Here is a 27,106-nt window from a genome sequence, read left to right as displayed (position 1 = left end):
GAAGGGTATTTGCCTTAACCATGCAGCCAAACCCTGAGTTCTGCTTTCTCACTGTGGTAACCCAGTTTCAGGTTTGAATCTGACAACAATTTCTCCATGTGAGAAACCCTTTTGAGATAAATGGAGTTACCAGGTTCAGCAAATCAGATGAATGCTTAATTTGCTGAAAAGCTACTGATGGCAGGATTGTGGAGCAGACTGTGAACGTTCCCATCTTCACCATTCTCCATCAACAGGTTCAATGTCCAGTGGAACAATTACAAGAATCTAGAGGAAAATGAGGCCAACCCTCCAGCATGAGCCCTTGCTGGTATAGGTAAACTAATTAGGTATAGCTGACATTTTTTTGGCAGCCAAAGCCCAAGGGTACAGAATTTCAAAGTCCTTTTTCTGGTCTGGCTTATTTCACTCAACAGATCTGGTAAACTTTATTAGAAAGGCACTTTTCTTCAGTAAAACACGAGTCTGCACAAGGACTGTTTTGTTAGCAGAGCTATGCTGGCAAGTCTCTTCAGCAGAGACTGATCCCTGCAGAACTGTAGATGAAGGCCAAAGTTCAGGTTCATAAATCAGAAGCCACTGGGTACCAGCTGAGACCTAGTAGCTGTCTGTGAGCATGCAGCAAAAGCAACTGGAGACAGTAGTTTTCATGTCTTGTACCAAAACTTAAATTGGCTTGTATTTGCTGTGAATCAGAAAACATTCACAGGCAACTCACTGCAAGTTTCTTTCATGCATGGTAACTTTTTAAACCAAAGTAAAATGACCCAGGCACCCGTGGAGCAGCCAGGGAAGAGTATAGTGACCTTCCCACTCCTCACACCTCTCTCAAAAATGAAAAAGACACTGGCACATACTGACAGAGGTACACATTCCACTTTCCATCACTCAAATTCTATTTAATCTTCAGGACCAAAAGGGGTCTTACCCTTTACTGCGATACGGTTTTTAAGCCAAAGCTCCCACAAGCCACATTTTGGTCTGATTTGTTCTGCTTAAGCCTCAGGGGCAGAGACCAAGTCTTCCTGAATGTTTATGTCTTACCAAGCACACTGCAGACAATCAATAAATCAGAGATCATCTCACTGGCAGTTTTCACACATTTCATTAAATCATTCAAGCGCGTGCGTAAGTAACTCTGGACAGCCCCCCAGCAGAGCACTCCATAGCAACGCTGGTGGCATCAAGGAAAGGAAAGACAGCTTCTGAGAAATGTATAGCTGGAGAGGTCGTGGCTTTCAGCCACACTCGATCCTTTGGCCTTCAGCATAAAGCACGCTGTTCGTCCCCCCAGCTGATGAAGAAACAAATAGCACAATTTAAATAGGGGGTGATGCTCTCCCTCCACACTGATGATATTTTTAAACACACATTGCTTCCTGTTGGGGTTAACTGGTAACCTAGGGAGAAATCCTGGGCAGGATAGCTGGCTGCTATTAGAATCAATGATTAGGACAGACAGTAAGAGGGTCAGAGAAACCCCAGTGCCCCAAGAGGCGATGCAAGCGACCGCGAGCACAGAAGTGTGGTGCTGCAGGGAGTACCATGGCTTCTTAGCTGTGTGTGCAAAGCTCAGTCTTGCCAAAGGCTCAGATAACTCCTGCCACTGAGAGAGGGCAAAGGACTGAAGCCCAAGGGTAGACACCCAAACACTGGATTTGCCAATCATTGTGCTGCAGCAAGCGCTCAGACGCTGTTCCTGAGGGATGCTCTGTGCCCTTGCAGGAGTTGTCCCTCCACCAGTGCACCCAGCCCACTCTGGCCAGCCAGCAGGAGTTACAGATAACTTGGGGTATGTAAGGCAGACACTGGGGCTCCTATGGACAGGTCACTTCACCCATTTCTGTCTGCTGTGCACCCCTGCTCCTGTGCCTGGGCTCCCTGAGCAACAGCCCCTGGCTCAGCCTCTCATTTTGTAGTACAGTGAATTTTACACTTATGATCCTGATCCTCCCAAGAGCCAACAAAACCAAAACTGATCCCATTTACTGTCATCACTTGACAGTAGCTCACCAAGACCAGCAATGGTTTCTACCCTAACCTAGGGGCAGTGGTTTCTACCCCACCTTTAAACGACCTGCTGCTTGATGTGTGATGTTGGAAAGGAGTTCCCATTTCTAGGCATCTCTGTGCAGAAGGCCTTTTCATACAACAGCACCAATTCTTTCAAGTTGAGAGCCACAGATCCTTGAGTGGAAAAAAGAAAACAAACCTCTTTAATCCTGTCCCAACTTTTGTCAGCTCTGCAGGGCATCTGCAGCATGAGCCCCGCTGCCCTTTTTGGTCCAGGCATCCACCACAGCTGCACACCAGCCCTGATCAGGTCCAAATGTGCAAAGCAACTGAGAGGATGTGGATGCACAGGCTGGCACAGGGCCCAGACTACATGGCAGCCCATTGCTCTTGTAGGGATGTTGAGGAAGAAAGATCTGCACAACCCAGCTTTCCCCACTCAGCCCAGGCTGCATGGGTGCTTGGGACCCTTCAGCAGCTGGTGGGCAGGGAAACCAAGCACCCTGCATCAGCACTGCAGTGCACAGGTAGGCACACAGGAACTGAGTGTCACTGCTGCACACCCAAGGGGGACAAATCCCAAAACGTTCACAGCACAGCTGCCTAGAAGGGACAGACAGAGTCTACACAGCAGGGACTGTGCTCCAGTCACCTCAGAAAAGGCTCAGCCAGGAAAACTCTCAGTAGAGCTGGCTGAAAATTCCTCCAGACATTTTAAAGAATGCCTATTATTTTCAATATCTGTATTTCAGATTTTCCTGTGAGCAGTAGTATTATTCCTCTCCTTTAACAAGTAGAAAAGGACAGGGAAGAGCTAAGATATTTCCTGATATGTTTTGTTTCCCTTTAGATAAATAAACCGGTAAACATTTCAGAAGATGCTCTGGGCTTTGTTTCCAACAGACATCACCCATGTCATTTCCTCTCAGAAGTATATTTGTGGGAATGCTCAGCCAGTTCTCATACTGAGAGTCAGAATAGACAGCCTCTGATTTCAAATTAAAACAGTCAATATCCAGTACAATATCCGTGACTGGGCCTCATCAGCTTCTGGGAGATGCTTCTTTTACTGCTATAAATTCACATACTTGTCTTCTGCAGGCTGTGATACTTTTCCTAAGCTACTGACACCCTTTACAGACACTGTTTTGCTTTGATGTCAGTTAAAAAAAAAGTACAGATTAAATCAAGCTAGCTAACAATTCTGATGACTTATTTTTGCCTCAGAGCAAAACTGTCTGTGGGACTCCTGTGTTTACAGAGTAAGTACAAGTGTAGCAGGAAACCCAAATAGCTCTTTTTCCACCTGTCATCCAGACGCAAAGACTCAACTCCAGAATGTCTTCAAGTGGCCCAGCCAAGATCCACGTGGCACAGCCAAGACCCACACACCTATCAGCCAGTAACCAACTTGTGCAACCCTCAGTCCAACACAGTTGATCTGCTTGCTCACAAGAGCAAACAGCCCCAAGATCACCCAACTCAACACAACTGTGTCCTCTGGCTGCTGAGAAGCTCACTCCTTCCTTTGCCTCACTGCTCTCTGCTGATCTTCAGAGAGCACTTGCCACCATAACACATGAGCACCAGAAAAGAGAGCCAGCTTGCTGAATTCCAAATGCACAGGCTGAAAGGCTATTGTTAAGTTTGCAGCCAGGGTTTAATGTTTCTGTTATTCCATGCCGTGTCAAAGGAGGGAAGGTGAGGTCATTAGACTGTAATTTTTTAGTTGTTGGCTGACTTAAAAAAGCCCAAGATCATTTTGGTATGGTCCCTTCCAACCAAAGTTCCTGAGTTTTTTTACAGCAATTTATAAAACAAATGCAGGGGAGGAAAGGTCTCTGGTGTTCACAAGATGTGAAGGTAACCTTCAAAATGCAAGTCAAATATAGCTTATGCAGTAATGTCTACCCAAGTTGCCAAAGAGCTTGAAGCAATAGGCACATGGACATCTGTCTAGTGCTGCTTCTATAATAAGTGTCCATACCTACTATTTCAGTGCTAGAAGAGCTGTAAAGGGAACAGGGTTATTACTCCAGGGATCTGTCAAATACAGCGTTGCCAACCTCAAATGCTGAAAAGTGTTCAATGTCAATTCCACTGCTCCCCAAAAGGCAAAGGAACAGGTGAAAACTCGGAAAGTAAACACTTGTGGGGATTGGTTTATGCTTCTATCATTTCAGTTCTCTTGTGTGTGTAGAGGTCAAAGTTTTAGGCTTTTATGCACATGTAATAAAAATATTAAAAGTTGTCTTGTATCCGTGTAGCTTCTAAGGGCAGAGAGGAACACATCACTCTGAAGTTCACAGTTCAGTGCTGAGAGAGCTGATGAGGTCAGCAACCGAACGTGACCAGCATCTCTCTTCTGGTGCTGAGGACAAACGAGTCTTGGGTTGTAAATCAAGCTGACAGATCACCATCACTTCAGCACATGCTAAACTGGACCTGAAAGATTAGACCCCACAGAAAGAAGCCAAGACAGTTTTGATTGCACATTTTGATTTGCTCCATTTATTCATCTACTCTGCCAAAGACTCCATCCCAATCTACTAAAGATGAAATAATTACTGTAAGCCATCACCTCCCTCTGGGGAGGAGCCAAAAATGCAGCTCTGAGATCCAACATTAGAAGAAATAAAATTGCCACAACACAGAAGAGAACCACCCATAGGAGGATGCAGAAAAGAGTCTTGGTTCCAAGCTTACTTCGGTGAGATAAAAACCCAAGGCTGTTGGAATGCAGATTGCACCTCTCAGCCTTTCAGCCCAGGGGAATGAATGCCAGAACGAAAGAGCAAAAACATAAGTGTCAGAAGAGCAGCCATATCACAGCCCTGCTTCTAAGGGCAAGCTTTGATCCTGTGCCAGGTGTGGGGAGATGAGAGGGCAGGGCAGCATGCTTTGCTCTGACCAAGCTCTGGATTTGTATCCAGCACAACATGCTGGCATGCTCAGGACAAGGAACAGAGCCATACATGTTCCCCACCACCCTCTCCCGAACTGCCCTTGTCCTCAGAGAGACTCTTGAATCTGTAAACATAAGCAAAGACAAGACACTCCCTTCCTATCCTGTGCAGATTCCCCTCAGGTCAGAGCCTGGTTTAATTCCCTTCACAATAATATAATATACATTTCTGCCCCTGGTCAGCGTGAAACATAGGGAAGGGAGAGGCAGGAATAGTGAGCCTTCACACAAGCAATGCTCTGAGCAATGATCCCCACTGCATGGGCAAACATTGCCTTTCTGTGGCATCATTAAGTCAAAAGGCTTGGCTCTGCTCTCCTGCTTGTTAATAAAGCACGCTCTGTAGAGCTGTGGAGTCCTGCTCCAGGCATAACCCCTACTACAAACTTGTCCTTATTGAATTTGGTTCCACTGTACTTACATTTTGTTTGCTCAAGGACTTCCACAGTTTCAGAGAGCAAAACTTGTGTAGTATTAAAAGCTCTTTGTGGCTCTCTGTTTCCCTGAGTTATCCAAGTTCAAGCTGGACAGACATGAGAGAAAAACTGCCTGATTGCAAACAACTGTATGTGCTCCATCAGAACAGCTCCCAGTGGAAAAAACCTAGTGATTCAACTGCCTGTTGAAATTTTGCCTTGATTTTATGGCCAAAACCATGAGGGAACCAAGCTCTTTTCCACAAAGCCTCCTTACCACTGGGATTATTCTCAGCATTACAGCAGTGTGTCAAAGAACCTTGAGGTTTACCAACAGTTGGTTCAGGCTACCCATCTTTCTGCCAGAGGGGAGAGGTCTGATGCAGAAAGCCTGCCACCACTGCATCCCTGTGCTGACTGGGAACTGTGGTTCCTCCTGCCAATCCTTTGCAGAATGCCTTGAAGAGGAGCTAGCAAATGGCCAGAAGAGCCATCGTCCCACAGAGCTTGTCCTGCCCACCCCTTCCCCATGTTAATCTTGGGGCAACAGAGTGGCTCTTGGCTTCTCATTGGGCCCCTTGCACTGCTGCTACACTCACCCTAAGAGCTGACTTTTGCCTCAAGCACCAGCTCTAACTAAAAAGGAAAGGAAAGAGCATGTTACCCTGCTGTTTCACAGGGAACCAAAGTTAGCACAACATATCATTGCAAGACAAAACATTTGCTAGCATTGGATGCATTCATCTTCTCTGGGAGGAGTTGTTTTTGCCAGTCTTACTTGGGTTGGTAAAGGGGCAGCACAGAGTCTTATCTGAGAGCACGTTTCCCTGGAGATCAAAAGTATATTCTCTAGTTTTCAAATCTTCCCTCTTTATCCTCAAAGTTCCCATATACGGGAAAAAAATGGCAAAACGTTAGCCAGAGTATATATAAATCACACCAACCACTGATCCTCTTATCCAGTAACCATAACACATCATACATTGAGAGTCCTTCTCCGAGAGAATAAAATAAATTACACTTTGCTTGCCAGCATACTGAACCTTATGTTGGTTATTGTAAATTACTGGGAGCACAAAGGTATAGTCTTCGTGCACTCTTCTTCAAACATGGAATATGAACATCAAAGGCAGCAGCTATCAGAAGCTGCTGCCCTTTCTCTGCCTTTAACAATGGGCTGACCTTCTCCCAAGCATTACTGAGTTGAAAACACACAACTAATTAGACAATTTGGAAGAAAAGGATAAGCTATGGTGACATTTATGACAACTTTTGCTATCAAAGATAATAAATTAATAATTTGGCATTATAATAATTATAGGATGAAAGCCTTAAATAGAGCCAGTAAAAAAGGTGAAAAAAGAGAGACACAGTCTTTACAATTTTTAAATATTCACAGTTTTGAAAATTTTATCTCCTCTGGAGTTGATCAGGATAGTCATCAAAATTTCATTTTTAAACAGTGAAAGATCATCCTTTTGCATGTAAAAACATTAGTCAGTACAAAGTCATCCTACCTCAAGACAATTTCTGGGACCTCTTTGCTGTCAGAGTCAAGGCAAGCTTGGCTCTGGTTCTACAGAAGGCTGTTGCCAGGGGGTTTTTCAAGAGCAAAACTGTACACGCTGCAAGAACCTTGAGAATCCTTCTCTCACCAAGAAAAATGCATCACAAGCACCACCACCACATGTGTTTTCCCCATTCAAGCTTACAAATCTGTTTAATTCCAGGGGTATCAGTGTGTCGCTGAAGGCTGTACCCCACCCCTAGCTCTAGGAAGATCTCAGAAATTGTGCTGCTGTTCCACACAACCTGGGCTCGGCTGAGAAGGTGAAGCAGCCTGGACTTACTTCTTGAGGTACCTTGTATGGACTGGTTTTCATCATAACAGGACAGAGAATAGCTGCAATTTTTGCTTTCAACTGGTTTCCCTGAGCAGCTATACTTTTTACTCGCATCTTTTCCTTACAGATCAATTAGATTCAGTGCTGAGACTCTCCATCACGTTAAAATAAAGCTTCACCTTCCTTGGGGCAACATCTATGACTCATCAGCTCAGTGATTACAGCAAATAAACCAGGTTTCCCACGGCTCTAAGTAGAGGTCACTTAAAATCAGTGCCTAGAGATGCTGCTTTGAAGAGGCTGCAGAGGTTACCAGGATGAGGAGGTGCAAGCTACCCTTGGTGCAGAGCAGGAGTGGCCCCTGCTTGCAGTCACGCGCTACGTCGAGAAGGGGGAGATGTGAAAGTCACAAAAGAAAGAACAAACTTCTCCTCTCCTTGTCAAGAAGGGCAGTGTAATTATTTTTCTCAGCTGTTAAAATGCACCAAGATGACTTTGTGTTGTAAGTGCTCTGGAGCCTGAGGCACACATTTGTATTACAGTTGGGTGGTTTTACTGCATATTGTATTTATAATTGTTCCTGAGACCATCAAGCATTTTTCCACCAAGAAATCTAATACATTATTATTATTATTTCTGATTCCATAATTATTTGGATCATTATGGTACATGTTAGCCACATGACTTGAATGTAACTTTAATTTTCCTCCTCTCTCAAAGGGTTCTGTTTGGCTTATGCAATCGTTTTGTTAATACCAGGACAGATGGCCACAATGAAAACACACAGGGTGCTCTCCCTGATAGATACTTGCCAATATCATCAGGAAAGAACAGAATCAAATTCATGAACTTTAGAGAGAAACATAAGCTTGTTCCTGAGCAGCAAAGAGCTTTCATGTACCCAGTAATAGCAGCTGCCAGTCCACGGGTGTGCAGGTTGCAAGACTAGATGAATCTGAAAGAGCACATTTAGAGGTTGTGTAACAGAGGGCTGCAGACACCTCGTCCATCACAGATGGTTCAAGGTCAGGTTTGGAGAGAATGCAGTCAGGATCCAGCGCTGTGCTATCCCAGCCACCCAGAAAAGTTTCCCTAACGTCCAACTGAAATTGCCATGTGCTTGCTTCAGCAGCTTAAGCCCACTATGGATCTCCTTCCTTTTTCAGCAGCCTTCTACTCTTTGGAAAGTTGTTTCTGTATCTCCCTGCTGTCACCTCTAAACTAGGACAAACCAAGCACCTAGCAACTTAGCCTCCTACCCCTGCAGCAACACACCATCAGTGTTTATTGAACAACTTCTGCGCTGAGCCCGTACCTGCTGGGGGAGGTCCAAGGTGCACAGCTAAGCACACGTGCCACACGATAGGGTGCAAGCAGGAGAAGATGGTTTCCTACCTAGTAGAGATAAACCAGATTTCAGCTTGAAGGCTCGCAGATTTGGCTGCTAAACTCACCAGACTCCATTTGCCTGGAGGAAGTCTAACACATCTGGAAAACTTCCATCCTCCTGATACTGCTGGTTTCCCATGACGTCAACTGCTTGTTCTTGACCAAGAGAGTGGCTCTTAAATATCACTTAGTAACACCAGGAAATCAATTTCCATCCTCACAGAAAGAGTTTGTGGCACAGAAGACCACTAAGGAAGAGGAAGATTTGATGTGAGAAACCCCCACATACACACCCCCCTTGAAAAATAGGTCTTTTTTAAAGACTGAAAAGAAACTGGAAAAGTTAAAATTTCAGAGTGATGCTCCTGTTACCAGCAGAATTACGATGTTAAATTGAGAACTGCTGATATGAGAAAGACAGATGTGTGATGAAATAAAAAGATAATCTTTGATTTGCTACACACCTGGTCTCTGACATGGTCCAAACCTGGTGAAAGTTTGTCAGACTTTTTTCCAGAAGTCTCAATATAATTAACCAGAGCAAGGCGTGAGAAAAGAATGGGGCATCGTTGCTAGAGAGAACTCTGTGTTTCTTTAAACCCAGTGACACAGACCAGATCCTGCTTAGGCCAATATTCCTCATCTTTGCCATCGAAACGCAGATGCATACAGTAAGCAGACACCCAGCCAAAGCTCACACCAATAGATTCTGGGAACCTAAGCCTCAAGATGAAACGTGCCATTCCAATACCTCAGAAATGCCAATACCCGTTTCTTTGGTATCAAGCCTGGTGCTCACATGCCCTCACAAGCACACTATGATACATTTACTAATATAATCGTATTGCTTTCAAGCAGCAATGGGTAATAAAGATGTGGGTGTAATGGAAGGAAAACAACATTCCCACTACCAACCATCCAGGGAGCTGTCTTTGCACTCAAAGACAGGTCCAAGTTTTCTTTTAGAATCTCCAGCAGCTAAAGCAAAAAGCATCAATACTGAGGAGATTCTTCTTACATTTCAGGATCAGAGTGTATGAATGCTATTTTGCAACTGCACTTCAAGAAGAAATCTTCAGTTGTGACTAGCACAACACAGGCTGTGTGTACCTGTGAAACACTAACGTTCAAAACAAGAACTCCCTTGCAAACACGACCGTACGAATTCAGAGTCTGCAGTAGATCGAAACAAACAACAATGTTTAAAGGAATTCTACATTCAGTGGAATGGATCACACTAAATGAGGTCAGCTTTTCATTAACTTGACCTTCTACTGGAGAAAATTAACAACTGGCTTTTGCTATCCAGAAGTAGGGTAGACTTTGGAGAACAAGTATTTACCAAATCCGGAGACCAACCTCTGGTAAAATGGAGAGGTGCAAATATCAGGGTTGATCAAAACCTTTCCTCCAAGAAAAAGGGAACAATGCAGCCTGTGTTTATCTCAGCAGGCCAGTTTCGGTACAGGACTATAGCTAACACAGTGGTAAATATATACAGAGAAAGGCAAAGCCCTAAATTTATACCCAGAAAAGTGTGTTCCCAGAAGAGCTCGGGCAACTTCCCTGCAGGATCTAAAGTACTTGTGCAGCAGTGATTTATTGCTGACCAGAAAGATTTTTTTTCCCTATTTTGACAATTTAAAATGGATTTTTTTAAAATATATATTCATTTGCATGTCAACCCAAAAAATATCACAAACTAAAACTGGAATTCTGAGAGAAAAATTATTCCAGCTCCTTATTTCAGTCTTTTGTGTTCCTTTATGCACTTATTCCAGCTGTCATTCTGTTGTTCTGATTATTTTTTATCAAAAAAGGTTTTAATGAACAAACAGTTTGTAATAAAAATGTTGTAGAAATGAACCCAGCAATATTTTTGTTCATATCCGTTCCATGGGTTACTGTGTAAACCAGAAGGGTGACAAATCACCTGAGTTTATTTTCTCTGTTTGATTTTCCCTAACAAATACTCATCTGACTTAAAAGGGTTTTTTTTCCTTAGAGGCCTTTTGTGGAAGCTCATGAAAAATCATGACGATTGCTGGGACTGCTAGTGACACCTTCCCTAAACCACATCGTCGCAGCCGTTGGACTGACGCAGTCCCACTCACTTCATTTGCACGAGCAACTTCAGATTCCACTCATGCATATGAACACAGCAGTAAGAATGCACCACACACCTCTGACACCGCTGCCACCAGCAGCAGCATATTTCATTTCCCACATATCACACTGAAGCATTTTTCTCCCCAGAAACCTCTTGAGAGTGAAGCATCCCATAAAGGTATTTTATGCTGGGTCTCATCTCACTCCAGTGAGTTACAAGGATGGCAAAATGAAGATGCATTTCCCATGTAAATTAAAATTGTTCTTATGATTGCAATATTTGTATCCCCAAGAGAAGAGTCCTTGAGGTGGGTGGATAAACAAATATTCTAATCACATTCTTTTGAAAGCTGAAATTTGATTTCAACATCAATTATGTTGTTTTTTTTAAATTTCTTCTCTTAGCTCAGTGGGAACTATAAAATACCCAACAAAACATGCCCTTGTAGCTGACTGCTTTTCGCTCTTTCCTGATGTATTTGCATGTTTATTTTCCTTTTCATAAGGATTGATTTAATACAGTTTTCTTTTTGTTACTGTTTTCACAGTATGTTTCAGGGAATGGTGTTCTCTTGATTTCTAGCTGATGAGTGATTAACCCAGGGGAAGTCCATCTACAAACCCTACAAGCCTACTGAGTTGCATTCACTCATGTTCCTAGTCCCACTGGCTGTTTTTACCACATTTCCAGTGTGAGCTCTAGCCATGCATCTAGGAGCACCAGCAGCAAGGAAGACAGATTCATACACCTCTGCATACTTGCCCAGGACCCTTCTAATACAACACAGACCACAGTTTACAACTGGTTTGGACATACAGAGCCTGGGTATGGCCCCATGTCCTCGCTATCAATCTGCAACTAACCCATCATCAGGCAAGCAAAGGAGAGACAAGTTGGTTTTCCAGAAGATAGAATAACCATACATAAGCATGGACCATGGGAAAGGGGAGAAATCTGTCTCTGGGCTCTGTCATGTGGCACAAAAGACTATATTTTGCTATCTATGCCAACCACAAGAGTCTGATGCCTTCATAATCTTTTCCCCATAAGCCAATAACACAGAAAACACAGGAGGACTTGAGCAGAGACAGGACCTGGATCTAAACTGGAGAGAAGGCAGCAAAGAGAGAGGTGTACACTGGGACACAGTGGGACCAGGCAACATCACAGGTTGCATTTCTGTAGTCTGATCACAGGCACCTGCCTGTCTGGGCAGCACCATCCACACCTGGCAGAGCAGGAGAGAGCCCAAAGTGATTGAATCAATGTGTTTTGTGATGCTAGGCAGCTGGAGAGAGATGGAGACCCACCTTAGCACACTAAGAACCACATGGGCACAACCTTCTCTTGGGCTTCAAAGGACCTACACCCATGTTGCAGCCCCACTCAAAGCCTCTCAAGAAAGGCTTCCATTTAGTCTTTAAATGGAAGCCACGTGTTTTCAGAACAAATCTTTAAGAGGGTTCAAACTACTACAGAGACCAAAAGCAAAATCAAGAAAGAGCAAGATTTACAGTGTCTGGAAGTGAAGACATCCCAAAATAATGACTGTAGGGGACAAGGGAACACTCATAGCAAGGGCAGCAGACCAACAACCACAAGACCAAGACAACAATAGCAAGACCAAGACTCCAGAAATGAACTGAGACAAAGGCACTCAAATTGTCACAGGCAAACACACAATATAAAAGTGATGCTAGGGTGACAGCTCACCCTGTATATTTACATTTGTCTTCACTCTGTATTCACAGAGCTCTTTGAAATACAGGATTAAACTTCTGGAAGGCTTAAAGGGATTTAGCCAGCAAGCTAAAGCAAACAAAACACTCCTGCCTGAGGAGGAGGAGTAGATAAGTCCAGTTACAAGTAATGTTTAAACTAGCTGTTACAAAAAACCCTCCAAACCCACCCACCTCCATCCCTTCTTCCTTGTTAATTCTGTGCATGTGGGAATATTGCCGCCTCTCTAGCTGAGTTCATATTGCACTGCTGTCCTGTGCTGACAGCAGGAGAAGAAAAACACCACAAAAGCACAATTGAGAGATGGAAACAGAACAAGGGCTGGGGAGAAACAATTCAGAAGGGTATTTCTGTTCCTTCAGGCTGTCCCTTCCGTTCCAGTCACTTTCTTTGTGCTCTTGTGCCTGGGAATTTGTAGCTGAAGTAGGGGCTAGGGGCAGGAAGGCTTCAAGAAGGCAAAGACCAGTCCTGCAGTGTAAATAGGGGCTTTCTTCTTTGAAATGAAAGGAGTGCTGGACATCAAACCATCAGACTGTCCCAAATATTGCATCATCACTATTATCAATATTCCAAAAGGTTTATTGCTGCCTCTCCTCACTTCCACAATTATCTCTGTCCTCCACGCTTCCCAAAAAGTGCTAGTGGAAAAAAGATCACAATTCTCAAATTATTCCTGGTGCAGACAAGATACAGGAGAGCCTAAACTCAGGCAAACCCTGCTGGATATATTTGCTTGTCACGAACCGGCAATTACCTGAAATTTTAGATGATCCACCAAGCAAAACCACAACAGTCAATCTTCTGAAATTCGTCCATCAATACAATGAATTCTTCACATCAGAAGATTGAAAGGGTGGGGGGCAATCTTATATAAGCAGAAAAAAGAAAATCATCACCTGGCCATGGGCAAACATCTCTCTTCTAATGCCATGAATGGAACTTTCAGCACTGACCACCTAGTCCCAGTCCCTAACAGATATTAGCAGAACCTCCATTTTTCAAAATGGTGCTGAGGAGTATCAATAAAAAATAATACATTATTGGGCAAGTCCCACATGACACTGATGGGAACTTTACCTTCAGAAATGTGGCTGGGCTCCAAGCACACAGACAGGACTCATTTCCCCTGCCCACATTCAAGGTGTGGCTGGTTAGCTCTTTGTGTAAAAGAAAACACCAGCCAATTAAACCACTCAGATTTGGAGGCAGTACCTCAGGCAGAGTTTAAGGGGACATGGAACAAAGTCTACATGCAAACCTGTTGAACAATGACAAAGTTTCCCTTCCTTCCCAACACCTCACGTGCTCATTGCTCGAGCTGCTCGCCCTGTGCTCCGCTGGATCCCAGTTCTGAGCAGGTATCCTCACAGACTTCACACAGCCACTTTGCTTAGCACATTCAAAACACCAGTTGTTAAAAGGCCTTTGACAACTTTCACAATTTCTCTCTCACATCCCCTTTCTGAGGGAGTGGAGGGAAAACTTATTTTCTTTATTTAAGGCCACTGTCCCGGGGGTCACCTAACTATTCCATTTCAACACAAAGCATTCTGCACCTTGGCATCATCTGATGGTTCTTTCCATGTGTTTTAAAGATCTGTGTTCTCTGGTTACTGAAGATTGCCAAACACCACGTGAGTGACTGAAGAAAGGAAGCAGTGCACAAAGCCAAGGGAGAGTCATGTTCAAACTGATCCAGCACTGGCTCTCAAGATATATACCCAAAATACACCCTCTTACCAATTGTTAGTAAGCCCATCTCATTAAAATGTGTTTCAAAAGCTCTGAGACTTTAAAAAGAAATACAGTAAACTCATGTTTTCCCAAGCAGAGCATAAGTAAATATGATGCCTCCAAATGGAAACTCTGGAAATAAATGTTACAGCCCAAAGCTTTGACAAAACATTTTAAATTAAATGTTATTTAATGATATTTTGAGGTTTGTTAGGGCAGGGATCTGGGTTTTTAAGTGAAGTCACAATAATCCCAAATTGAAAAAAAAGGTCCAACCTTGATAATCTGAAAGTGGATGTTTTAACAGCTCTGCTTCTCAGACAGTGAAAGGTTTGATCTTGTTCCAGTGGGGAGTTTCAAAACCTTAAATGCTGTTGCAAGACAGAGTTTCTTGTTCCTCAGCCAGCCCTTGTTAGCATAGTCATAATAATCATAATCAGAGATTTATGCACTGTCTTTTATCCCCACAGAACTTAAAGCAGCTTGCAAATGATTGTGATCATAAAGAGCATGTAAAAATCAATCCCACTCCTCACCACGCAGCAGAGGTTAGGCTGCACTGAAGCACGACAGCTGTTGAAGAAAGCAGAGTTATGCTTTAAGAACAAGCGTGAGGAAAATACAGCAACTAATTGAACAGCAACAGGGATTTAAGTAGGCAACTTCTAATTATTATGACTGTATTTAGCCAGAAGATGAGAGCAAACAAGCAAGCGGGCTTGACTGAGAGGAAGTGTAAAAGTCTGTGCATCAACTGCCATCCCAAGAAAGACCTCTGGCAGCTCTAAGGCCTGTAACCCCCGTCTGAGTCCCTAAGCCAAGTGCCACGTGCCTGGTTCCACCAGACACAGCAGAGCCCAGTTAGAATGGTTTGTGCATACAGCTCGTTAGACCATCTGGAGAAGTTACTGCTTCACCATAAACAGCTTCTTCAAGACCACCAGAAAGGAAGTGGAACAGCACAACAGCTGCTTCCACATCTCATTTATACGACACTGGTTTGGGGTTTTTTTACATTGCAGTAAATACCTCTCTGTGCAGTTATTTGCAGGAAATCTGAGGCATGGTTATCACATCTGTGAAGTCAAATGGCAGAGAAAACTACACCAGTTGACATGAATCCAAATAGGCGTTTATCATTCACACAGCTTTAGAGGACCCACGTGCCAATCTTGCATCATCTGGGACTTAAATTCATGGAATACTCCTGTGAGAGAGCATTACCCTTCAAAGATTATTGTGTCAAAGAGCAAAGCTGAGAGAGGTCTGATGAGGAAGAAATTTCCAAGCACTTACCAAGGCGATTTTCTGCTGAACCCACAGCTTCTGAAGCAGATCATTTGCTCAGGGAAAAACTGCTACCTCCAGCAAGAGCAAAGACAAGAAGCTTGGGAAGTACTGCCTAGGAGAAACATAGACCTTACGGAAGCGAGACAGCCACAACTTTGCCATCACTGTGAGAGAGATTATGGTTGCTGGATGTCATTGTCACTGCAGTGAATGCTTGTGCACTAAAGGCAAGAGGGACAGAAGTACTAGTGTGAAAGATTGCAGGGCTGGCGAGTGGGCTACTGTATCTTCTGCATCTGTTTGAATTTATTAGGCAGGGGTTTTTTTTAAGTGATTGGTAGCTGGAATCCTCTCACATCAGGTTTGGTTGGATTTATGAAGTCACCTGTAAACCAACAAGTAAAAGCTACTAAAAACACCTAACCACATTCACACCTAGCCCCTTTTTGTCGCTATATTGGAAAATAAAGGGGACAGTCTAGTTAGATTTGACTATCTCCTCAGTGTCCTCAACCAAAGGGGAATTTTGTATGAGATTTCAAAGCTTCTCACGGGGTGCAATGAGCCAGGGCCACCAGAGACACAAAGCTGCCCCTGTTCCCCAAGGCCTGAATCCATAATAGTCCAGGGGATGCATCTGCTGCATCCCTGGCCATGCACACACTAGATACAAAGGTAAGGCAGCCTGTCGTGGTTTTGTTGCAGCCTACCTTGTTCAAACTTTGCCACCAAATTACACTTTGACTTACCCTAAGGCCCATGCTAAAATCACAGAATCACAAGGTTGGAAGAGACCTTTGAAGATCATTGAGTCCAACCATTCCCATCCTATGCTAAACCATATCCCTAAGTACCTCATCTACCCTTTTTTGAACACATCCAGGGATGGTGACTCAACCCCCTCCCTGGACAGCCTGTTCCAGGCCCTGACAACTCTTAAAGAAGTCATCACACATCTGAAATGGAGCAAAGAAGCAACAGTTTAAGCAAAGCTGGGTACTGATCTGAACCGAAGCAGGTTTAGTAGATTTGGATTACAGTTAGATTTGGATTACAATTAAGAATAGGGAAACATTTAGAAATGGCAAAACAACTTCAGCCCAAACCACATCTCTACCAGGTAATAGTTTCATATCTTCTCTGCTGAGAAATTTCCAGACAAGGGTTCCCAGGCAAGAAGGGAGTGCAGAGTGTAGCAAGTGGCCTTAGGAGTTCTTCATGCACCTCAGAGGAAAGAGGAAAATGGAAAGCAGACCCTGAGCACAATTAAAAATGCTGTTTCTTCTTTTTCTTTTTTTTTTTTTTTAAACAAAAGACCTCTTGGAGAAAGGAGCATAAACATGGCTCTGTTCATAAAATGACGCTGTACCCTCACACACTGTATTCTCACAGGAGACTGAGAAGTTCCCAACAGCTTTCTGGAGGCTGCCTGATGTTTCTCATTAGGCTCTTAAGAAGTCTTTGCTAGTGAAATTCCCCAAGGAAAAATTAATAAGGCTGGTTTTGGATAGACAGAGAAATTGAATTCTGAACAGATACTTCAGTGGTGTGTTACCACATCTCCCTGACCACAGTTATGTTCTATTCATCACACACCCTGTAGCCTATACCAAACCCTTTCCATATATCTTAGCAAAGATCTGCTAAGAAAAGAAGGTTTCATATCACTAAGGACCTGAAGACTCCCAGACTCTTATCCAAGCTACTTGGCGTTGGAGCTGGACTTCAAGTTGCTTAATCATTTTCTCTTACCTTGTCTCTTAAAGCACAGTATCTTACCTTCTCACACTGGAAAAAGGTCTGTCCTGTGTGTCCTTTCGATAACCCCTGTGGCATTACTTTCCCACATGCTTGTCTACAAGAGGAGGAGGAGGAGGAGTTCTCATTCAGACTGTTCTTACATGGTCTTCCATGGGCACGTAGGAATACCAGTATGCTCCCAGGATCCAGGGGCACCTTGTCTTGACGCTTTGTAGCTTTCAGGGCTTGACTCTTGACCCTGACAAAGCTAAGACAGGCACTTAAAGGGACAGACCTCTGGAGAGTTAATTCAAGTTTCATTAATTCTTCCTACAACTCGTATGACCTAATAAGTTTCTTTCTTCTGTGTGTTTTGCTCACAGAAAGACCAGTAATCAAGGCACTGCCAAGCTGCCTCCAAAACACTGCTAAAGACCTTTCATTTTCCTTTTCAACCAAGGAGTATTAGAAAAAGCTATATAATAAGCCTTTAAAACAGAACAAACTTGCCCCTTCCCCTCAAGAACGGGCATCAGAACAAACTCCCTTCCTCATCCATCGGCAACTTGTATGCAATTTCTGCCAAGTCAAGGGAAAGCTTGAGCTGCAAGTGTAGAAAGACAATAAACCAATAAAGCCACTGTTACAGGAAGTCCTGTTATACAAATCCTCAGGATGAATTACATGACAGATGGACCACATCCCTTCCTAGATATGCACATGAGCATGGCTAGCTAACTGGGCTGCATGCATCTTTCATTTGAGGTAAAGTTGTCATTGCTTACAAAAGAAAAAAAGGTAGAATTTACTTTTTCCTGTACCAAATATTCCACGTTTGGCTGCCACACAAGAGATTGACTTTTTGTTCCCAGAGGCAGAGTTAACGTGAAAGGCACGTGGCCATTACCCAAGGTCATAAGCTACTATAATGAGATACCAATCCCAGTTGTCTATCCTGTAGGAACAGAGATGGTTAAGCAAAGCCTTTTATTCATACATATAAGCAATTTTACTTTGGGCTGTCCTAATCTCTCCCATCAACATCCAGCAAAATCTATACAACAGCCCTGTATGTGTTAATCCACAGTATTTGACCTGCTGGCTGATGGGAGAAATGCACATTTAATGCTCTAGAGGTCAAGAACAATCAGAATTGACTGTTTCCATTCACCAAACTACTTGCTCCAACTTCAGCTCAGCAGAAGAGAGTGATTTAATACTAGAGATAATAAACTTCAGTCAGGTAACTGACTTCATCCCAGAGTCACTGAACAGCACTACAACAACACTACTAGGCTGGCTGTAACCCTGACCAAGCAGCACCCCTCTGTAGTTCGGTGACTTCAGAGGGGAATCCGTGTCATGATTAAACTTTCATTTTAAAGAACATGAGAGAGAAAAGACCTACCAAACTGCAGACACTTCTACATGGGTTTGGAGGAGATCAAAGTCCTCAAATGACACTGTGAAGTTAAAGGGCAGAAACAGAGGAAGAAAAATGGATGTACCAGACAAACAATACAGTTACCAAGGTGTAGCAGCAGCCCAGATGGTAAAAATACTTTTAGAAGGGGCTGGCAACTCTGAATTGCTTGGAAGGAAAATAAGAGAAATAAGGAAAATGACACAGAGTTAAGCAGCAAAGGTGGTGTGAGACAAGAAACGCATGTTACAGATTCTGGGCTTGCTGTGTTACTCTCAGCAGACAACACTAGGCCTGCTAGGGATGCTGGGCACCAGAGTGATGCCTCAGACCCTTTTAGCAGGGCAGTGGGGACTGGGTATCCACAAGTATTTGTTCCTCAATGCAAAGGGTCCGGGGTTCTCCCAGCACCCCTCCATTCTTGCTTTCCTCCTGAAATAGGACAAATTTCTAGAGGTCAGTGAAAAGTTTTACATATTTAGAAATGCAGATCTTCACTTTTCATGCTTGCAGTTACACACACACAGGTCATGAGGGCTGGCTCCAGAGCTCTGCCTCCTGTACACCACAGTCCCAGTTCCTACTGATGCACCTCAGCTCCCTCAACTTGAGCTGTCCTGGCACAGGCAGCCCCACCAAAGGCAATCAGCCCCAAGAAAAAAAACGGGATGTGATGGTCTTCACCTGCAATTCATGTGCCCCCTGCCACAGCAGCAGTTTGACTTGACACTTGCTTGTTTTCAGATTATTTTTTCCCCCACTCTGCTATTTAAAGTAGGGTGAGGACAACTGTGGGTTTGGCTTTTATTTCATCTGAGATTTTTGCAGATGGGATTAAATTAAAAAAGTAAAAATTGTAAACCCCACCCTCCCCAGACTGCTTTTGATTTCAAGACTGCTTTCAGCCTGTTTTTACACAGGTTGGATGGTACACCCATAGTTTTCGTTTGGACAAGATTCCTCCCCTTACAATAATAAATAACTATGCACTGGACTAAGTGATCTTCCCTCTGGAAGTATTAACACCCGAACAGTTTCACCCTGATCATTTGGTTTTCTTTCCGTTTCCAATGTACCAGCACATTGTGAGAAGTACACAATAATCTGCCTTCGTGCCAGTAGCTGGATGAATCATAATCACCCTCAGCAAATCAGGCAGAGTAACTCTAGGCACATAAACACATGCTTGCAGTGAATTCATTTACTTGCACGTCACACAAGATTAAGCAGCAAACAGAAGACAATGCATGGAACTGACAATGCTTCTTTAAAAGCTTAGAAAGGATTTGGGCTGAGTTCTGCACTGCAGTTGGAAACAGCACTGATTCTCATGTGAACATCTTCTCTATTTTGCAAAGTCATCCTTATTTTGACTTGCTATAACCTGAGAACTTCTTGTTACTTTTTCTTTTTCAACCAGAATAAAATGACAATTTTTTTACAATGGTATGAAAGATTTAGATGACTTCTATATCTGCACTCTCTTTGGCTGAATGAGTAGTTTTCCATCTCTGAGAGATATTTTTTTTTCCTCCTTATAAAAAGATGTCTCCCTGTTGAAATAGGGCAAATGTAATTAATCTCCTGCAAGGCTACATATTTCAAGATTTATTTTTAAGTTGCCTATTTTCATAAAAATGTACCAGAACTATGAACCTATTAGCAGACTGGGTTTTTTCCCCCTAAATCTAAGAGTCATATGTCACTGAAGAAAGTGTGTGCACAATGAAAGGCTTCATTATTGCTTTCCACACTAACTAGTTTAGCACATATGAAAGCCTTAATCCTGAGATGAGGCAATTAGGATTGTTCAGGTGAATCACAGCTGACCTTTAGCTTGATGGTTTAGGTGAGTGATTACTTTTTACAAAATCACTGATTACTGAGCTACCCAGGACACAGATCAGAATCCTGAATTATTTACAAATAACAGCAGAGAAGTCATCCACTTCTGTCTAAGGCAAAGAAGTAAGGTCCCTGCCATAACCACCCCCAAGCCAATGCAGAATGGGTGACAGCTCCTTAAAACATTATTGGATTTAACTTGAGTTCAGATGGAGGCAAGAGAAGAAAAAAAATCCAAAGATGAAATAGCAAGCACCCTTATTTCCAGAGTTACTTCTCATGCATATATATGGCTTTTCCTGAGTCTTGTGCATGTATGTATAAGGCTTTTCCTGTTCCTCACCTTGCCTGGTTGGAATTACATTCCAATGGCTTTGAACCAAACACTGTGTACAAGTCAAAATGGTTAAAGCTCCTGTATCCTTCCTACTTTTACCATACACGAGCATGCCATGTCAGCTAAAAGGGAAAAAATATGCCCCAAATAATTTCTTTATACGGCCTAAAATCTCAGTGATTCAGTGGCAGGGCTGGGATTGACTGAACTGCAGACCCAACCCTGGATTTCCTGTCCCAGCTGCGCAGTAGCTGACCTGGGCTGGTGCGTGATGCGTTGGGCCCGCGGCACGCGAGTCCCACAGAGCCAAACCAATCTATAAGATGAGAGTATTGGTCTGTGGTATTTCTTCCTTCACAGGAATGCCTCAGTGTGGAAAGATGACACACTTAAACTTCCAGAGTGGTAGCACCCAGCTGCATTCTGTCCTGCTTAGTATCGATCAGCGAGGGGCTGGTCTTTCATGGCAGCATCAACCGCGACACGGGCGTGTGATGCTTACGGCAAGTGTTTGCTGGTGACTTCATCTGACAGCGCTGAGGAGATGCAGTACCCTTCAGCCACCTTATGTCAATAAACAAGTTAACAAAATATACTAAAGAAAAATGAGTGCCTGGCTTAGCCAGAGCAAGTGAAAGGAGCATCACAGTCTCTGAGCCAGCATAAGGAATAGATCTGCCCTCTGGTTATGTTTCAGGGGTGACAGATTCATGCTAAGTGCCCATTAGAAGCCTAACTCTCTTTGGTCGTTAGGGAGAGGTAGGCAGCTGCACAGGGTGATGCAGACCTGAGTCACACTCTGAAGCTGATTACTCTATCTGGGACCTAAGAACAAACACTCCAAGTTTTGGCACCTCCTTTAAGCCAGCTGAAGGAGTTCTCCTTCCCTGTATGCAGAGACACTCAAATGAATTTGCTCAGAGCCAGCCCAGAGAGTTTCACTGCAGGTCTATTGGTGCAGAGCTCTGTCCTGGCTAACTTAGTGTTATGCAGAACCCAAAGATACCCAAGAAACCAAAATATGAGATTTTTAATCCTTTCAACCTTCCTGCCAAGGAACCACGTGTGTGGAGACACCTGACTGCACAGAGCACTGTAGACAAACATAACTCTCAACAGATAGCTCACCTTTTAGAATACCATACAGTGGAGCACTTGCAGCAGAGGGGCACAGTATCAAGACCTTCAGCTGCTGCCTGCACAGAGTTATACATGTGGTCACACAGGCTACAAATGCTTTTAATTAATCATGGTAAGACCCCCTAAATATATTAGAGCATCTTCTGTGCTTAGAGAAAGCAGCTGTGAATTCCTAAGACAGCTCCTGGACATGGTCCAGGGAGTAGTGTCACACAGACTTTTGCAGCAACTGACTCTCAGCAGAGTTTTCTGAACAGGGCTTGTCCCAGGATGACTGCAAAATTGTCAGTTAAGACATGAGGTCCCACACAGCACTGTAGAAAGGGCTGCTTGTCACCTGGCAGGTGCCTTTCTACAAGGCATCTGATGGTATAAAAGCAGTGCTCTCTGTGTAAGCAGTTAGATGTTGGAGATGGGAGGTTGGGGAGGAGAGAAAGAGAAAGCTGTGGCTCACAATTAAGTCTTTGTACATCACTGCTTCGCACTTAGAAAATAACTGAAAGGATTATAACATGGCAATGTTTTGTCCTCAGTGGTAGCACTAGCTCAGAGCTCGGTGAGACAGACACAGCCCTGTTTCTCTGAAACACCTGGGCCTTTTATTCACCCACCTCTCTCTTCTTTCTGATGCTCTTTCCAGTGTGCACAAGCCAGGGAGACATCCACAGAAACCACGCTCACTGCACAAACCGCTGATCTCAAAGCCTAGCTATCTTCTGCACAGAACAATACCAGAGCTCTAAGAAATCTCTGTGGCAGCTGTGGGGCAGAGTATCTACAAGCATCAGCACAGGGAGGTGAACTGAGGTTGTACAGACGTAGTTATAGGAAATTGGAGTATTCAGAAGCCATGGAAATATTCAAGAAGTAAGTGCCAATATCCAATAACACAATTGCCTACCCTGCGTCCCACTTTCTATTTGTAAAACTCCCTGTGCTTTTCTGAGAAGAGAAACAGTATCAGTCTGTTTTAACTTGGGGAAACTGAGAAACAAAGCAAAAAGATTTGGCAACACTAAAGACTCTATGATTCTAATCCAAAAGACCTGTGACAGAGCTGGCCATCATCCTGAACCCTACCATGTCCTCTGGTCATCAAGTCTAGAGCAGGCACCCCAAGAATGCTCCAAACATTGTGTGTGAGTGCTTGGCCAGCTGCATCCCAACTCCTTATTGGTGCAAGACCTGCTGTACACATGAGACACCCCGCAAGTATCCTCGTACCACCTCCTCTGGTGGAAATGCAGTTCCTTGGGAGATGCAGGGCAACTCCAGGGAGATGACCTCCAACAAGTAAGCAAATACTGTCAATAACATCAAAATTAAAAGTACAATAAAGCAACAGGATCCTTACTCAGGAAAAACCACCCCGAAATTTTCACCCAGCTGTCGATAGCCAAGTCCTGATGGTGTCCCAGGTAAAAATATTACTGTTGTGCAGAGGCAGGTAGAAATATTCTTCATTATGCACAGTTGCTGAAGGAGCTGTGTAAACTTTCTCCTGATTACTGATGGTGGGTTGAGCAACAGTTTGATTTACAACATTCAAATTTCCCTTTGGTTGTTCGCTCCATTATACATACGTCAGAGAACACCACAGAAAAATGCTGGCCTGTCTTCAATTTAAACTATTAGTGTAATACTTTGACTCACACATCTCACACTATAAATGTTTTGCTAGTATGATACACTGTTCAAGATGAGGATAAACCGTGGCTGTAAGAAGAATTTGCAGAAACAACCTTTGAGTACCCAGACAGCTATTATTGTGTCATTGGTCACTATTCTTAGTAAAAACTAGCCCAATACATGCAAATCTATTATTAAAAGCAGGCAAAATATAGTAGGAGGTTCACCTTCTCTTTAGTCTTTTCATTGCATCAGGAACAGAACAGAGGATTAAGTCTGCAACTGCTTTTCTTCTGCTTTATGCACCCTTTCATTTCACACACTGGGACGCTGAACACCCACGGAATAGTAACCATCAACTGATCAGCAGAGATTTAAGCACAAAATCAAAGCAGTCACAAACAGCTGAAAAGCTCAAGTTACTATTCAAAGCTCAGTCCTTGTCCATTCTCATCTGAACCAAAAAAGACAGCTGGTTCTGGGACCAACTCCGAATATTTTGGCCTAGAATGATGCTGGAAGGCAGAGCTGGCTTGCTAACAGTTATTTTTTTCCACAGAAAAAATGAATTGTAGAAAATTTTCCAAAGCTTCTGCATGCATTGCTAAAATAACTGGATTATTTTAAACCATTTCTGTTATTAACAAAGTGTTTCATTAACTTCAGAAAACACAACACTTTCTAAAGTATTTAACAACCATATATATATGAACAAGAAAACATTCCCCCTACTTCGCTATCTACTATCCAAACATAAGCTTAGTTTCCCTCCCTAAGTAGAATAATTTTTCTGCAAAATTGGAAAACATTGGTGGCTGGTCACAAGTTGGGATCTTGGTTACAGCTGGAGTCAGCATTAAATCATCTGAAAACATCTCAACTGACCCAGGTTCAACACATTTGTTAGAGTTTTATATAAAACCATCTGCATTCAAAACATGAGCCAGAGCTCCAGTTGAACTGGATGAAACCAAAATATAAGTTTACTGAAAGTTATCATAGAAAATCAGGTTGATTCATTGTTTATATAGGGTGAACATGGCTCCCTTTGGACACAGGGTAACTGTACTGACCTAGAAGAGACATACCTGCAGTATGTGTTGCCTGCAGAAAACCAAAAGATCCTGGCTTGGATTCTTTGGGCATCTTGGATTAAGTTTAGGACATCTATATAAAAAAAGATATGACTAAACCCATTTGTTACAAAAATAGTCCCATATACAATTTTGCCTAACCTGTATGTTGGATAGTTAAGAGATCTGCCATGTTTTGCAATCCTTGGAGGCACTGTGGGCTAGCAAATCGTGTCCTGCAAATTCCACAGCCCATAGTGCATATGCTGAACCAGTATTTTCCAAATCAAAGTCTTCACTGCAAAGCCTTAGTGCTGTAACAAGTTGACCTTACCCCCACATCGGAGGTTTGAGAGAACTTTGCAATCCACAGACCAGCTCAAACTGTAGGTTCAACTGTAGAGTGAAAAGGAGCCTTTGCTGTAAATCAGAGAAAAGCAAATGCAGTCCTACCCCTGGGCATTATTTCAGTAATATTTGGTTCCTTCTGCCCTCTACAAAAGGCAAAAATACTTAGAATCCTAGAATCTCCTGAGCTGGCAGGGACCCATAAGGATCATCAAGTCCAACTCCTGGCTCCACACAAGGCCAGTCCAGCCAGAGCATGGGACTGAGTGCATAATCCAGGCACTGCTTGAACTCAGTCAAGCTCAGTGCTGTGGCCACTTCCCTGGGGGTCCTGTTCCAGTGCCTGACCACCCTCTCAGTAAAGAAGTTCTTCCCGAATTCCAACCTAAATTTCTCCTGTCGCAGCTGACCCAGCTGAAGAGAAACCCCAGCTTCTTGTGACCCCATGTTTCACTCTCACAGCTTCATGTTCACCGCTGCACCCTTCACCTGTAGGTAGTTCACCAGTGGGTTTATTGCCAGCACGGCTCGTAGCACAATGTCTACCTAAGCAAGGTCTAAAGAAGATGCTCAATGTGTTTAACTTGGTGACTTTCAGACTCACAGATGTAAGAGTCAGCTCTTTTCATGAGCTCCATGCTATAAACACTGTGTCTCTTCAGAAATCCACGTACTGATTTTGGTGCTGAAAAGACGTTCTTTAAACTGTATTCTCTGGGTCTGTAACACAGGGGCAAAGTCAGATTTTACAGTCCCAACATACAACCTTCTGAAGTAGATGAGCCTCCAAATAGAGTTATGAATCACTCATTCTGAATCTAAACATGCTTGGACTTTGAGTAGCTCTGATTGGAAATTAATTCCTCAGATTTATTTCCAATTAAAGCTAATTAAATTCCACGCCGGCCAGTGTTTATTCTTCCCAGATTTACGTACAGTGCAGCAAACAGCTACTTTAAACAATTCCAAGGAGCTGTGGCATGTTTGCCATTGTCTATTGCAGCTCAAAGCCATAAAAGGTAGAATGCAATTTTTTTTCCCTTTTACCATTTTCAATTGCTTTCCCCCAGCTTGGCACTCGTTAAATAAAGGGATTTTATCTTGCTGTGACTACTGTTCATCTTCAGGCACATCCCTGACCACACCACAATTAGCCAGCATGTCTCTCTCCTACCTCGACACGGCGTGCCCAGCCAGAGCAGGATGGGGAATATGTAAGATATTTTGTGTGTGTGAAGGGATAAAGTCTTACATGCTCCAGATGTCCTGTCTGAAGGGACCGCTGACTGGAGAGGGAAGGAAATGTCCTCACCCCTCCAGAAGAGGCACTTAGCAGCAGTCCCGCAGCCGCTGCCAACCACGCTGCCATTGAAAGCGCCACATCTGAGAGGCAGAGCTTGGGCAGTCTGAGAGCAGCTCACCCCAGCTTCACTGCCTCTGCAATTCCACGCTCCTCGGGCGCAGACCATGCCTCTCACAGGGACCTCTCTATTGCAGATCCACCTCCACAGGAGCACATGGAGCTGCATTGCTTCCTTTGCCTGCAGTAAGGATGACAGAAGCAAGAGTTGGTCTCTGAATTGAAACTCCAATGATAATTTTTCCCCTCCTTGGTTATATTTGGAGAGAGGATCTCCCTAGGTGTGGCTGTGCATGAACTCATCCATCAACTTCAACTGCTTAAAAACAGATGCCAAAGCTCACTGGATCTTAACTGGCTACCTCACCTTAAGGCAAAAGCTCTAGCTAGGGCTTAAGCGTGTCCTAGGTGGGCAGCTGGCAGGGACTGGAAGCACCCTGTGCAAATCCTGGAGGGGCAGGAGCGAGGGGAGCTTGGAAGGCATTAGGCTGTTAACCCAACAGAGAGGAAGAGGCTACACTAGTTACACATGCAAACAATAAAACCACGCTCCTTTTAAAGGGATGACAAGCTTGTGGAAGTATGGACACGAATTTGCGTGACAAAGCGTTTAGCTGCCATCCCATGATTTAAGCTAATGGCTGGCTTCACACCTACTGCAGTCAGAGGCACAAGAGAGAAGAGCTGCCTTCATCAATCCTAATGGCAGG

Source organism: Gallinula chloropus, assembly GCF_964237585.1.
Source record: "Gallinula chloropus genome assembly, chromosome: 8".
Taxonomy (NCBI): Eukaryota; Metazoa; Chordata; class Aves; order Gruiformes; family Rallidae; genus Gallinula; species Gallinula chloropus.
Note: the sequence above shows the minus strand (reverse complement) of the source record.